Raw genomic sequence first — 16,198 nt, 5'->3', positions numbered from 1 at the left:
CTCGTCAGCTCGTTAGCTCAAGGGAGCCTTTTCAAATAGGATGGGGGTGGGCGCACACTGCCTCACACTCCAGCACTAAGTTTGCCCCGATGCATCATAATAAAAGCAGTGCATGATAACACTCTCTTCGGTGTCAGGCTTCAGTTTTTCACCCTTGTTGGTGCAGTCAATGCTGTGTATCTCTAGACATGTCTTTCAGGATAATTGTCCTTCTTCAATAGAGGTTATCTCAAAACAAAGGTGCCAGGGCTCGAGTTCAGTTCACAACTGCTTTTTATTTAGCAGCTATGTGCCTTCTTTAAATAGATTCCGAAGGTTTGTGTATTCATTCATACATTTCTTTTCAAGTTTCAAATTGTTTACATTTTATACAAACGTCAGAGGTTTAAACATACCTTCAACAGTTGAAACAGTACAAACATAAATCATATATGTGATACTTTGTGAATAACAAATAGTGACATTCATTGATAGTTACACTTAACTATTTAGACAATGGAGCAACTCAATTTGGTACACCTGTACTTATTTTTCTACTAGCCCTAACGACCAAGCGTACATATTTATTGGGACTAGACACATTGGGCCTTGTAACTTTTGCTGAAATCGCCCTATATTCGTGTGTACGGATCCTTTGATCCGAACCATCAAGGTTTAGGTTCCCTTAAAACAGCCAAACAGCCAATGCAGTGCATGATAACACTCTCTTCAGTGTCAGGCTTTAGGTTTTCACCCTTGTTGGTGCAGCCAGTGCTGTGTATCTCTAGACACGTGTTTCAGGATAATTGTCCTTCTTCAATAGAGAACAACACTTTGTTGTGGGTGCTGTAGATGCTGCCCAAAGTCTTCTCAGGTCTCAGTACCACTTGCTGGGCGCAGGTGCATCAACCAGAACTCGTCAGCTCAAGGGAGCCTTTTCAAATAGGATGGGGTGGATGCACACTGCCTCACACTCCAGCACTAAGTTTGCCCCGATGCATCATAATAAATGCAGTGCATGATAACTTTCTCTTCGGTGTCAGGCTTTAGTTTTTCACCCTTGTTGGTGCAGCCAGTGCTGTGTATCTCTAGACACGGGTTTCAGGATAATTGTCCTTCTTCAGTTGAGAGCAAAACTTTTTTAGGGGTGCTGGAGATGCTGCCCAAAGTCTTCTCAGGTCTCAGAACCACTCACTGGGTGCAGGTGCATCAACCAGAGCTCGTCAGCTCGTTAGCTCCAGGGATCTTTTTCAAATAGGATGGGGGTGGGGGCACACTGCCTCACACTCCAGCACTAAGTTTGCCCCGATGCATCATAATAAATGCAGTGCATGATAACACTCTCTTCGGTGTCAGGCTTCAGTTTTTCATCCTTGTTGGTGCAGCCCGTGCTGTGTATCTCTGGACACGTGTTTCAGGATAATTGTTGTTCTTCAGTAGAGAACAACACTTTTTTGGGGGTGCTGGAGATGCTGCCCAAAGTCTTCTCAGGTCTAAGTACCACTTGCTGGGCGCAGGTGCATCAACCAGAGCTCGTCAGCTCGTTAGCTCAAGGGAGCCTTTTCAAATAGGATGGGGGTGGGCGCACACTGCCTCACACTCCAGCACTAAGTTTGCCCCGATGCATCATAATAAAAGCAGTGCATGATAACACTCTCTTCGGTGTCAGGCTTTAGTTTTTCACCCTTGTTGGTGCAGCCAATGCTGTGTATCTCTAGACATGTGTTTCAGGATAATTGTCCTTCTTCAATAGAGGTTATATCAAAACAAAGGTGCCAGGGCTCGAGTTCAGTTCACAATTGCTTTTTATTTAGCAGCTATGTGCCTTCTTTAAATAGATTCCGAAGGTTTGTGTATTCATTCATACATTTCTTTTCAAGTTTCAAATTGTTTACATTTTATACAAACGTTAGAGGTTTAAACATACCTTCAACAGTTGAAATAGTACAAACATAAATCATATATGTGATAATTTGTGAATAACAAATAGTGACATTCCTTGATAGTTACACTTAACTATTTAGACAACGGAGCAACTCAATTTGGTACACCTGTACTTATTTTTCTACTAGTCCTAACGACCAAGCGTACATATTTATTGGGACTAGACACATTGGGCCTTGTAACTTTTGCTGAAATCGCCCTATATTCGAGTGTATGGATCTTTTGATCCGAACCATCAACGTTTAGGTTCCCTTAAAACAGCCAATGCAGTGCATGATAACACTCTCTTCGGTGTCAGGCTTTAGGTTTTCACCCTTGTTGGTGCAGCCAGTGCTGTGTATCTCTAGACACGTGTTTCAGGATAATTGTCCTTCTTCAATAGAGAGCAACACTTTGTTGTGGGTGCTGTAGATGCTGCCCAAAGTCTTCTCAGGTCTCAGTACCACTTGCTGGGCGCAGGTGCATCAACCAGAACTCGTCAGCTCGTCAGCTCAAGGGAGCCTTTTCAAATACGATGGGGTGGATGCACACTGCCTCACACTCCAGCACTAAGTTTGCCCCGATGCATCATAATAAATGCAGTGCATGATAACTTTCTCTTCGGTGTCAGGCTTTAGTTTTTCACCCTTGTTGGTGCAGCCAGTGCTGTGTATCTCTAGACACGTGTTTCAGGATAATTGTCCTTCTTCAGTTGATAGCAAAACGTTTTTGGGGGTGCTGGAGATGCTGCCCAAAGTCTTCTCAGGTCTCAGAACCACTCGCTGGGTGCAGGTGCATCAACCAGAGCTCGTCAGCTCGTTAGCTCCAGGGATCTTTTTCAAATAGGATGGGGGTGGGGGCACACTGCCTCACACTCCAGCACTAAGTTTGCCCCGATGCATCATAATAAATGCAGTGCATGATAACACTCTCTTCGGTGTCAGGCTTCAGTTTTTCATCCTTGTTGGTGCAGCCCGTGCTGTGTATCTCTTGACACGTGTTTCAGGATAATTGTTGTTCTTCAGTAGAGAACAACACTTTTTTGGGGGTGCTGGAGATGCTGCCCAAAGTCTTCTCAGGTCTAAGTACCACTCGCTGGGCGCAGCTGCATCAACCAGAGCTCGTCAGCTCGTTAGCTCAAGGGAGCCTTTTCAAATAGGATGGGGGTGGGTGCACACTGCCTCACACTCCAGCACTAAGTTTGCCCCGATGCATCATAATAAAAGCAGTGCATGATAACACTCTCTTCGGTGTCAGGCTTTAGTTTTTCACCCTTGTTGGTGCAGCCAATGCTGTGTATCTCTAGACATGTGTTTCAGGATAATTGTCCTTCTTCAATAGAGGTTATATCAAAACAAAGGTGCCAGGGCTCGAGTTCAGTTCACAATTGCTTTTTATTTAGCAGCTATGTGCCTTCTTTAAATAGATTCCGAAGGTTTGTGTATTCATTCATACATTTCTTTTCAAGTTTCAAATTGTTTACATTTTATACAAACGTCAAAGGTTTAAACATACCTTCAACAGTTGAAATAGTACAAACATAAATCATATATGTGATACTTTGTGAATAACAAATAGTGACATTCCTTGATAGTTACACTTAACTATTTAGACAATGGAGCAACTCAATTTGGTACACCTGTACTTATTTTTCTACTAGTCCTAACGACCAAGCGTACATATTTATTGGGACTAGACACATTGGGCCTTGTAACTTTTGCTGAAATCACCCTATATTCGAGTGTATGGATCCTTTGATCCGAACCATCAACGTTTAGGTTCCCTTAAAACAGCCGAAAAGCCAATGCAGTGCATGATAACACTCTCTTCGGTGTCAGGCTTTAGGTTTTCACCCTTGTTGGTGCAGCCAGTGCTGTGTATCTCTAGACACGTGTTTCAGGATAATTGTCCTTCTTCAATAGAGAGCAACACTTTGTTGTGGGTGCTGTAGATGCTGCCCAAACTCTTCTCAGGTCTCAGTACCATTCGCTGGGCGCAGGTGCATCAACCAGAACTCGTCAGCTCGTTAGCTCAAGGGAGCCTTTTCAAATAGGATGGGGTGGACGCACACTGCCTCACAATCCAGCACTAAGTTTGCCCCGATGCATCATAATAAATGCAGTGCATGATAACACTCTCTTCGGTGTCAGTCTTTAGTTTTTCACCCTTGTTGATGCAGCCCATGCTGTGTATCTCTAGACACTTGTTTCAGGATAATTGTCCTTCTTCAGTAGAGAGCAACCCTTTTCTGGGGGTGCTGGAGATGCTGCCCAAAGTCTTCTCAGGTCTCAGAACCACTCGCTGGGTGCATGTGCATCAACCAGAGCTCATCAGCTCGTTAATCCAGGGATCTTTTTCAAATAGGATGGGGGTGGGGGCACTCTGCCTCACACTCCAGCACTAAGTTTGCCCCGATGCATCATAATAAATGCAGTGCATGATAACACTCTCTTCGGTGTCAGGCTTTAGTTTTTCACCCTTGTTGGTGCAGCCCGTGCTGTGTATCTCTGGACACGTGTTTCAGGATAATTGTTGTTCTTCAGTAGAGAACAACACTTTTTTAGGGGTGCTGGAGATGCTGCCCAAAGTATTCTCAGGTCTAAGTACCACTCGCTGGGCGCAGGGGCATCAACCAGAGCTCGTCAGCTCGTTAGTTCAAGGGAGCCTTTTCAAATAGGATGGGGGTGGGCGCACACTGCCTCACACTCCAGCACTAAGTTTGCCCCGATGCATCATAATAAAAGCAGTGCATGATAACACTCTCTTCGGTGTCAGGCTTCAGTTTTTCACCCTTGTTGGTACAGCCAATGCTGTGTATCTCTAGACATGTGTTTCAGGATAATTGTCCTTCTTCAATAGAGGTTATCTCAAAACAAAAGTGCCAGGGCTCGAGTTCAGTTCACAACTGCTTTTTATTTAGCAGCTATGTGCCTTCTTTAAATAGAGTCCGAAGGTTTGTGTATTCATTCATACATTTCTTTTCAAGTTTCAAATTGTTTACATTTTATACAAACGTCAGAGGTTTAAACATACCTTCAACAGTTGAAACAGTACAAACATAAATCATATATGTGATACTTTGTGAATAACAAATAGTGACATTCATTGATAGTTACACTTAACTATTTAGACAATGGAGCAACTCAATTTGGTACACCTGTACTTATTTTTCTACTAGTCCTAACGGCCAAGCGTACATATTTATTGGGACTAGACACATTGGGCCTTGTAAATTTTGCTGAAATCGCCCTATATTCGTGTGTATGGATCCTTTGATCCGAACCATCAACGTTTAGGTTCCCTTAAAACAGCCGAACAGCCAATGCAGTGCATGATAACACTCTCTTCGGTGTCAGGCTTTAGGTTTTCACCCTTGTTGGTGCAGCCAGTGCTGTGTATGTCTAGACACGTGTTTCAGGATAATTGTCCTTCTTCAATAGAGAGCAACACTTTGTCGTGGGTGCTGTAGATGCTGCCCAAAGTCTTCTCAGGTCTCAGTACCACTCGCTGGGCGCAGTTGCATCAACCAGAACTCGTCAGCTCGTTAGCTCAAGGGAGCCTTTTCAAATAGGATGGGGGTGGGCGCACACTGCCTCACACTCCAGCACTAAGTTTGCCCCGATGCATCATAATAAATGCAGTGCATGATAACACTCTCTTCGGTGTCAGGCTTTAGTTTTTCACCCTTGTTGGTGCAGCCCGTGATGTGTATCTCTACACATGTGTATCAGGATAATTGTCCTTCTTCAATAGAGAGCAACACTTTTTTTGGGGGTGCTGGAGATGCTGCCCAAAGTCTTCCCAGGTCTCAGTACCACTCGCTGGGCGCAGGTGCATCAACCAGAGCTCGTCAGCTCGTTAGCTCAAGGGAGCCTTTTCGAATAGGATGGGGGTGGGGGCACACTGCCTCACACTCCAGGACTAAGTTTGCCCCGATGCATCATAATAAATGCAGTGCATGATAAAACTCTCTTCGGTGTCAGGCTTCAGTTTTTCATCCTTGTTGGTGCAGCCCGTGCTGTGTATCTCTTGACACGTGTTTCAGGATAATTGTTGTTCTTCAGTAGAGAACAACACTTTTTTGGGGGTGCTGGAGATGCTGCCCAAAGTCTTCTCAGGTCTAAGTACCACTCGCTGGGCGCAGCTGCATCAACCAGAGCTCGTCAGCTCGTTAGCTCAAGGGAGCCTTTTCAAATAGGATGGGGGTGGGCGCACACTGCCTCACACTCCAGCACTAAGGTTGCCCCGATGCATCATAATAAAAGCAGTGCATGATAACACTCTCTTCGGTGTCAGGCTTTAGTTTTTCACCCTTGTTGGTGCAGCCCGTGCTGTGTATCTGTAGACACGTGTTTCAGGATAATTTTTGTTCTTCAGTATAGAACAACACTTTTTTGGGGGTGCTGGAGATGCTGCCCAAAGTCTTCTCAGGTCTCAGTACCACTCGCTGGGCGCAGGTGCATCAACCAGAGCTAGTCAGCTCGTTAGCTCAAGGGAGCCTTTTCAAATAGGATGGGGGTGGGCGCACACTGCCTCACACTCCAGCACTAAGTTTGCCCTTATGCATCATAATAAATGCAGTGCATGATAACACTATCTTCGGTGTCAGGCTTTAGTTTTTCACCCTTGTTGGTGCAGCCAGTGCTGTGTATCTCTAGACAAGTGTTTCAGGATAATTGTCCTTCTTCAGTAGAGAGCAACACTTTTTTGGGGGTGCTGGAGCTGCTGCCCAAAGTCTTCTCAGGTCTCAGTACCACTCGCTGGGTGCAGGTGCATCAACCAGAGCTTGTCAGCTCGTTAGCTCAAGGGAGTATTTTCAAATAGGATGGGGTGGGTGCACACTGCCTCACACTCCAGCACTAAGTTTGCCCCAATGCATCATATTAAATGCAGTGCATGATAACACTCTCTTCTGTGTCAGACCTTAGTTTCTCACCCTTGTTGATGCAGCCTGTGCTGTGTATCTCTAGACACTTGTTTCAGGATAATTGTCCTTCTTCAGTAGAGAGCAACTCTTTTCTGGTCGTGCTGGAGATGCTGCCCAAAGTCTTCTCAGGTCTCAGTACCACTCGCTGGGCGCAGGTGCATCAACCAGAGCTCGTCATCTCGTTAGATCAAGGGAGCCTTTTCAAATAGGATGGGGGTGGGTGCACACTGCCTCACACTCCAGCACTAAGTTTGCCCCGATGCATCATAATAGAAGCAATGGATGATAACACTCTCTTCGGTGTCAGGCTTTAGTTTTTCACCCTTGTTGGTGCGGCCAGTGCTGTGTATCTATAGACACGTGTTTAAGGATAATTGTACTTCTTCAGTAGAGAGTAACACTTTTTTGGGGGTGCTGGAGAAGCTGCACAAAGTCGTCTCAGGTCTCATTACCACTCACTGGGCGCAGGTGCATCAACCAGAGCTCGTCAGCTCGTTAGCTCAAGGAAGCCTTTTCAAATAGGATGGGGGTGGGCACACACTGCCTCATACTCCAGCACTAAGGTTGCCCGGATGCATCATAATAAATGCAGTGCATGATAACACTCTCTTCGATGTCAGGCTTTAGTTTTTCACCCTTGTTGGTGAGGCCTGTGCTGTGTATCTGTAGACATGTGTTTCAGGATAATTTTTGTTCTTCAGTAGAGAACAACACTTTTTTGGGGGTGCTGGAGATGCTGCCCAAAGTCTTCTCAGGTCTCAGTACCACTCGCTGGGCGCAGGTGCATCAACCAGAGGTTGTCAGCTCGTTAGCTCAAGGGAGCCTCTTCAAATAGGATGGGGGTGGGCGCACACTGCCTCACACTCCAGCACTAAGTTTGCCCCAATGCATCATAATAAATGCAGTGCATGATAACACTCTCTTCGGTGTCAGGCTTTAGTTTTTCACCCTTGTTGGTGCAGCCCGTGATGTGTATCTCCAGACAAGTGTTTCAGGATATTTGTCCTTCTTCAATAGAGAGCAACACTTTTTTTGGGGGTGCTGGAGATGCTGCCCAAAGTCTTCCCAGGTCTCAGTACCACTCGCTGGGCGCAGGTGCATCAACCAGAGCTCGTCAGCTTGTTAGCTCAAGGGAGCCTTTTCAAATTGGATGGGGGTGAGCGCACACTGCCTCACACTCCAGCACTAAGTTTGCCCCGATGCATCATAATAAAAGCAGTGCATGATAACACTCTCTTCGGTGTCAGGCTTTAGTTTTTCACCCTTGTTGGTGCAGCCAGTGCTGTGTATCTCTAGACACGTGTTTCAGGATAATTGTACTTCTTCAGTAGAGAGTAACACTTTTTTGGGGGTGCTGGAGAAGCTGCCCAAAGTCGTCTCAGGTCTCAGTACCACTCACTGGGCGCAGGTGCATCAACCAGAGCTCGTCAGCTCGTTAGCTCAAGGAAGCCTTTTCAAATAGGATGGGGGTGGGTGCACACTGCCTCACACTCCAGCACTAAGTTTGCCCCGATGCATCATACTAGAAGCAGTGCATGATAACACTCTCTTCGGTGTCAGGCTTTAGTTTTTCACCCTTGTTGGTGCAGCCAGTGCTGTGTATCTATAGACACGTGTTTCAGGATAATTGTACTTCTTCAGTAGAGAGTATCACTTTTTTGGGGGTGCTGGAGAAGCTCCCCAAAGTCGTCTCAGGTCTCATTACCACTCACTGGGCGCAGGTGCATCAACCAGAGCTCGTCAGCTCGTTAGCTCAAGGAAGCCTTTTCAAATAGGATGGGGGTGGGCACACACTGCCTCACACTCCAGCACTAAGGTTGCTCGGATGCATCATAATAAATGCAGTGCATGATAACACTCTCTTCGATGTCAGGCTTTAGTTTTTCACCCTTGTTGGTGCAGCCTGTGCTGTGTATCTGTAGACACGTGTTTCAGGATAATTTTTGTTCTTCAGTAGAGAACAACACTTTTTTGGGGGTGCTGGAGATGCTGCCCAAAGTCTTCTCAGGTCTCAGTACCACTCGCTGGGCGCAGGTGCATCAACCAGAGGTTGTCAGCTCGTTAGCTCAAGGGAGCCTCTTCAAATGGGATGGGGGTGGGCGCACACTGCCTCACACTCCAGCACTAAGTTTGCCCCAATGCATCATAATAAATGCAGTGCATGATAACACTCTCTTCGGTGTCAGGCTTTAGTTTTTCACCCTTGTTGGTGCAGCCCGTGATGTGTATCTCCAGACAAGTGTTTCAGGATAATTGTCCTTCTTCAATAGAGAGCAACACTTTTTTTGGGGGTGCTGGAGATGCTGCCCAAAGTCTTCCCAGGTCTCAGTACCACTCGCTGGGCGCAGGTGCATCAACCAGAGATCGTCAGCTCGTTAGCTCAAGGGAGCCTTTTCAAATTGGATGGGGGTGAGCGCACACTGCCTCACACTCCAGCACTAAGTTTGCCCCGATGCATCATAATAAAAGCAGTGCAGTATAACACTCTCTTCGGTGTCTGGCTTTAGTTTTTCACCCTTGTTGGTGCAGGCAGTGCTGTGTATCTTTAAACACGTGTTTCAGGATAATTGTACTTCTTCAGTAGAGAGTAATACTTTTTTGGGGGTGCTGGAGAAGCTACCCAAAGTCGTCTCAGGTCTCAGTACCACTCACTGGGCGCAGGTGCATCAACCAGAGCTCATCAGCTCGTTAGCTCAAGGAAGCCTTTTTAAATAGGATGGGGGTGGGCACACACTGCCTCACACTCCAGCACTAAGGTTGCCCGGATGCATCATAATAAATGCAGTGCATGATAACACTCTCTTCGATGTCAGGCTTTAGTTTTTCACCCTTGTTGGTGCAGCCCGTGCTGTGTATCTGTAGACACTTGTTTCAGGATAATTTTTGTTCTTCAGTAGAGAACAACACTTTTTTGGGGGTGCTGGAGATGCTGCCCAAAGTCTTCCCAGGTCTCAGTACCACTCACTGGGCGCAGGTGCATCAACCAGAAGTTGTCAGCTCGTTAGCTCAAGGGAGCCTTTTCAAATAGGATATGGGTGGGCGCACACTCCCTCACACTCCAGCACTAAGTTTGCCCTTATGCATCATAATAAATGCAGTGCATGATAACAATATCTTCGGTGTCAGGCTTTAGTTTTTCACCCTTGTTGGTGCAGCCAGTGCTGTGTATCTCTAGACACGTGTTTCAGGATAATTGTCCTTCTTCAGTAGAGAGCAACACTTTTTTGGGGGTGCTGGAGATGCTGCCCAAAGTCTTCTCAGGTCTCAGTACCACTCGCTGGGTGCAGGTGCATCAACCAGAGCTCGTCAGCTCGTTAGCTCAAGGGAGCCTTTTCAAATAGGATGGGGTGGGTGCACACTGCCTCACACTCCAGCACTAAGTTTGCCCCAATGCATCATAATAAATGCAGTGCATGATAACACTCTCTTCTGTGTCAGGCCTTAGTTTTTCACCCTTGTTAATGCAGCCTGTGCTGTGTATCTCTAGACACTTGTTTCAGGATAATTGTCCTTCTTCAGTAGAGAGCAACTCTTTTCGGGGGGTGCTGGAGATGCCGCCCAAAGTCTTCTCATGTCTCAGTACCACTCGCTGGGCGCAGGTGCATCAACCAGAGCTCGTCATCTCATTAGATCAAGGGAGCCTTTTCAAATAGGATGGGGGTGGGTGCACACTGCCTCAAACTCCAGCACTAAGTTTGCCCCGATGCATCATAATATAAGCAGTGCATGATAACACTCTCTTCGCTGTCAGGCTTTAGTTTTTCACCCTTAAAGTTGCAGCCAGTGCTGTGTATCTCTAGACACGTGTTTCAGGATAATTGGACTTCTTCAGTAGAGAGTAACTCTTTTTTGGGGGTGCTGGAGAAGCTGCCCAAAGTCGTCTCAGGTCTCATTACCACTCACTGGGCGCAGCTGCATCAACCAGAGCTCGTCAGCTTGTTAGCTCAAGGAAGCCTTTTCAAATAGGATGGGGGTGGGCACACACTGCCTCACACTCCAGCACTAAGGTTGCCCGGATGCATCATAATAAATGCAGTACATGATAACACTCTCTTCGATGTCAGGCTTTAGTTTTTCACCCTTGTTGGTGCAGCCCGTGCTGTGTATCTGTAGACACGTGTTTCAGGATAATTTTTGTTCTTCAGTAGAGAACAACACTTTTTTGGGGGTGCTGGAGATGCTGCCCAAAGTCTTCTCAGGTCTCAGTATCACTTGCTGGGCGCAGGTGCATCAACCAGAGGTTGTCAGCTTGTTAGTTCAAGGGAGCCTTTTCAAATAGGATGGGGGTGGACGCACACTGCCTCACACTCCAGCACTAAGTTTGCCCTGATTCATCATAATAAATGCAGTGCATGATAACACTATCTTCGGTGTCAGGCTTTAGTTTTTCACCCTTGTTGGTGCAGCCAGTGCTGTGTATCTCTAGACACGTGTTTCAGGATAATTGTCCTTCTTCAGTAGAGAGCAACACTTTTTTGGGGGTGCTGGAGATGCTGCCCAAAGTCTTCTCAGGTCTCAGTACCACTCGCTGGGTGCAGGTGCATCAACCAGAGCTCGTCAGCTCGTTAGCTCAAGGGAGCCTTTTCAAATAGGATGGGGTGGGTGCACACTGCCTCACACTCCAGCACTAAGTTTGCCCCGATGCATCATAATAGAAGCAGTGCATGATAACACTCTCTTCAGTGTCAGGCTTTAGTTCTTTCACCCTTGTTGGTGCAGCCAATGCTGTGTATCTCAAGACATGTGTTTCAGGATAATTGTCCTTCTTCAATAGAGAGCAACACTTTGTTTTGGTTGCTGGATATGCTGCCCAAGGTCTTCTCAGGTCTCAGTACCACGCGCTGGGCGCAGATGCATCAACCAGAGCTCCACAGCTCAAAGCTCAAGGGAGCCTTTTCAAATAGGATGGGGGTGGGCGCACACTGCCTCACACTCCAGCACTAAGTTTGCCCCGATGCATCATAATAAAAGCAGTGCATGATAACACTTTCTTCGGTGTCAGGCTTTAGTTTTTCACCCTTGTTGGTGCAGCCAATGCTGTGTATCTCTAGACATGTGTTTCAGGATAATTGTCCTTCTTCAATAGAGGTTATATCAAAACAAAGGTGCCAGGGCTCGAGTTCAGTTCACAACTGCTTTTTATTTAGCAGCTATGTGCCTTCTTTAAATAGATTCCGAAGGTTTGTGTATTCATTCATACATTTCTTTTCAAGTTTCAAATTGTTTACATTTTATACAAATGTCAGAGGTTTAAACATACCTTCAACAGTTGAAACAGTACAAACATCAATCATATATGTGATACTTTGTGAATAACAAATTGTGACATTCATTGATAGTTACACTTAACTATTTAGACAATGGAGCAACTCAATTTGGTACACCTGTACGTATTTTTCTACTAGTCCTAACGACCAAGCGTACATATTTATTGGGACTAGACACATTGGGCCTTGTAAATTTTGCTGAAATCGCCCTATATTCGTGTGTATGAATCCTTTGATCCGAACCATCAACGTTTAGGTTCCCTTAAAACAGCCGAACAGCCAATGCAGTGCATGATAACACTCTCTTCGGTGTCAGGCTTTAGGTTTTCACCCTTGTTGGTGCAGCCAGTGCTGTGTATCTCTAGACACGTGTTTCAGGATAATTGTCCTTCTTCAATAGAGAGCAACACTTTGTCGTGGGTGCTGTAGATGCTGCCCAAAGTCTTCTCAGGTCTCAGTACCACTCGCTGGGCGCAGGTGCATCAACCAGAACTCGTCAGCTCGTTAGCTCAAGGAAGCCTTTTCAAATAGGATGGGGTGGGTGCACACTGCCTCACACTCCAGCACTAAGTTTGCCCCAATGCATCATAATAAATGCAGTGCATGATAACACTCTCTTCTGTGTCAGGCCTTAGTTTTTCACCCTTGTTAATGCAGCCTGTGCTGTGTATCTCTAGACACTTGTTTCAGGATAATTGTCCTTCTTCAGTAGAGAGCAACTCTTTTCGGGGGGTGCTGGAGATGCCGCCCAAAGTCTTCTCATGTCTCAGTACCACTCGCTGGGCGCAGGTGCATCAACCAGAGCTCGTCATCTCATTAGATCAAGGGAGCCTTTTCAAATAGGATGGGGGTGGGTGCACACTGCCTCAAACTCCAGCACTAAGTTTGCCCCGATGCATCATAATATAAGCAGTGCATGATAACACTCTCTTCGCTGTCAGGCTTTAGTTTTTCACCCTTAAAGTTGCAGCCAGTGCTGTGTATCTCTAGACACGTGTTTCAGGATAATTGGACTTCTTCAGTAGAGAGTAACTCTTTTTTGGGGGTGCTGGAGAAGCTGCCCAAAGTCGTCTCAGGTCTCATTACCACTCACTGGGCGCAGGTGCATCAACCAGAGCTCGTCAGCTTGTTAGCTCAAGGAAGCCTTTTCAAATAGGATGGGGGTGGGCACACACTGCCTCACACTCCAGCACTAAGGTTGCCCGGATGCATCATAATAAATGCAGTACATGATAACACTCTCTTCGATGTCAGGCTTTAGTTTTTCACCCTTGTTGGTGCAGCCCGTGCTGTGTATCTGTAGACACGTGTTTCAGGATAATTTTTGTTCTTCAGTAGAGAACAACACTTTTTTGGGGGTGCTGGAGATGCTGCCCAAAGTCTTCTCAGGTCTCAGTATCACTTGCTGGGCGCAGGTGCATCAACCAGAGGTTGTCAGCTCGTTAGTTCAAGGGAGCCTTTTCAAATAGGATGGGGGTGGACGCACACTGCCTCACACTCCAGCACTAAGTTTGCCCTGATTCATCATAATAAATGCAGTGCATGATAACACTATCTTCGGTGTCAGGCTTTAGTTTTTCACCCTTGTTGGTGCAGCCAGTGCTGTGTATCTCTAGACACGTGTTTCAGGATAATTGTCCTTCTTCGGTAGAGAGCAACACTTTTTTGGGGGTGCTGGAGATGCTGCCCAAAGTCTTCTCAGGTCTCAGTACCACTCGCTGGGTGCAGGTGCATCAACCAGAGCTCGTCAGCTCGTTAGCTCAAGGGAGCCTTTTCAAATAGGATGGGGTGGGTGCACACTGCCTCACACTCCAGCACTAAGTTTGCCCCGATGCATCATAATAGAAGCAGTGCATGATAACACTCTCTTCAGTGTCAGGCTTTAGTTCTTTCACCCTTGTTGGTGCAGCCAATGCTGTGTATCTCAAGACATGTGTTTCAGGATAATTGTCCTTCTTCAATAGAGAGCAACACTTTGTTTTGGTTGCTGGATATGCTGCCCAAGGTCTTCTCAGGTCTCAGTACCACGCGCTGGGCGCAGATGCATCAACCAGAGCTCCACAGCTCAAAGCTCAAGGGAGCCTTTTCAAATAGGATGGGGGTGGGCGCACACTGCCTCACACTCCAGCACTAAGTTTGCCCCGATGCATCATAATAAAAGCAGTGCATGATAACACTTTCTTCGGTGTCAGGCTTTAGTTTTTCACCCTTGTTGGTGCAGCCAATGCTGTGTATCTCTAGACATGTGTTTCAGGATAATTGTCCTTCTTCAATAGAGGTTATATCAAAACAAAGGTGCCAGGGCTCGAGTTCAGTTCACAACTGCTTTTTATTTAGCAGCTATGTGCCTTCTTTAAATAGATTCCGAAGGTTTGTGTATTCATTCATACATTTCTTTTCAAGTTTCAAATTGTTTACATTTTATACAAATGTCAGAGGTTTAAACATACCTTCAACAGTTGAAACAGTACAAACATCAATCATATATGTGATACTTTGTGAATAACAAATTGTGACATTCATTGATAGTTACACTTAACTATTTAGACAATGGAGCAACTCAATTTGGTACACCTGTACGTATTTTTCTACTAGTCCTAACGACCAAGCGTACATATTTATTGGGACTAGACACATTGGGCCTTGTAAATTTTGCTGAAATCGCCCTATATTCGTGTGTATGAATCCTTTGATCCGAACCATCAACGTTTAGGTTCCCTTAAACCAGCCGAACAGCCAATGCAGTGCATGATAACACTCTCTTCGGTGTCAGGCTTTAGGTTTTCACCCTTGTTGGTGCAGCCAGTGCTGTGTATCTCTAGACACGTGTTTCAGGATAATTGTCCTTCTTCAATAGAGAGCAACACTTTGTCGTGGGTGCTGTAGATGCTGCCCAAAGTCTTTTCAGGTCTCAGTACCACTCGCTGGGCGCAGGTGCATCAACCAGAACTCGTCAGCTCGTTAGCTCAAGGAAGCCTTTTCAAATAGGATGGGGTGAATGCACACTGCCTCACACTCCAGCACTAAGTTTGACCCGATGCATCATAATAAATGCAGTGCATGATATCACTCTCTTCGGTGTCAAGCTTTAGTTTTTCACCCTTGTTGATGCAGCCCGTGCTGTGTATCTCTAGACACTTGTTTCAGGATAATTGTCCTTCTTCAGTAGAGAGCAACACGTTTCTGGGGGTGTTGGAGATGCTGCCCAGAGTTTTCTCAGGTCTCAGTACCACTCGCTGGGCGCAGGTGCATCAACCAAAGGTTGTCAGCTCGTTAGCTCAAGGGTGCCTTTTCAAATAGGATGGGGGTGGGCGCACACTGCCTCACACTCCAGCACTAAGTTTGCCCCGATGCATCATAATAAATGCAGTGCATGATAACACTCTCTTCGGTGTCAGGCTTTAGTTTTTCACCCTTGTTGGTGCAGCCCGTGATGTGTATCTCTACACATGTGTTTCAGGATAATTGTCCTTCTTCAATAGAGAGCAACACTTTTTTTGGGGGTGCTGGAGATGCTGCCCAAAGTCTTCCCAGGTCTCAGTACCACTCGCTGGGCGCAGGTGCATCAACCAGAGGTTGTCAGCTCGTTAGTTCAAGGGAGCCTTTTCAAATAGGATGGGGGTGGGCGCACACTGCCTCACACTCCAGCACTAAGTTTGCCCTGATTCATCATAATAAATGCAGTGCATGATAACACTATCTTCGGTGTCAGGCTTTAGTTTTCACCCTTGTTGGTGCAGCCAGTGCTGTGTATCTCTAGACACGTGTTTCAGGATAATTGTCCTTTTTCAGTAGAGAGCAACACTTTTTTGGGGGTGCTGGAGATGCTGCCCAAAGTCTTCTCAGGTCTCAGTACCACTCGCTGGGTGCAGGTGCATCAACCAGAGCTCGTCAGCTCGTTAGCTCAAGGGAGCCTTTTCAAATAGGATGGGGTGGGTGCACACTGCCTCACACTCCAGCACTAAGTTTGCCCCGATGCATCATAATAAATGCAGTGCATGATAACACTCTCTTCTGTGTCAGGCCTTAGTTTTTCACCCTTGTTGATTCCGCCCGTGCTGTGTATCTCTAGACACTTGTTTCAGGATAATTGTCCTTCTTC

This window comes from Lissotriton vulgaris, chromosome 5 (assembly GCF_964263255.1).
Source record: "Lissotriton vulgaris chromosome 5, aLisVul1.2, whole genome shotgun sequence".
NCBI lineage: Eukaryota > Metazoa > Chordata > Amphibia > Caudata > Salamandridae > Lissotriton > Lissotriton vulgaris.
This window is presented reverse-complemented; position numbering follows the sequence as displayed.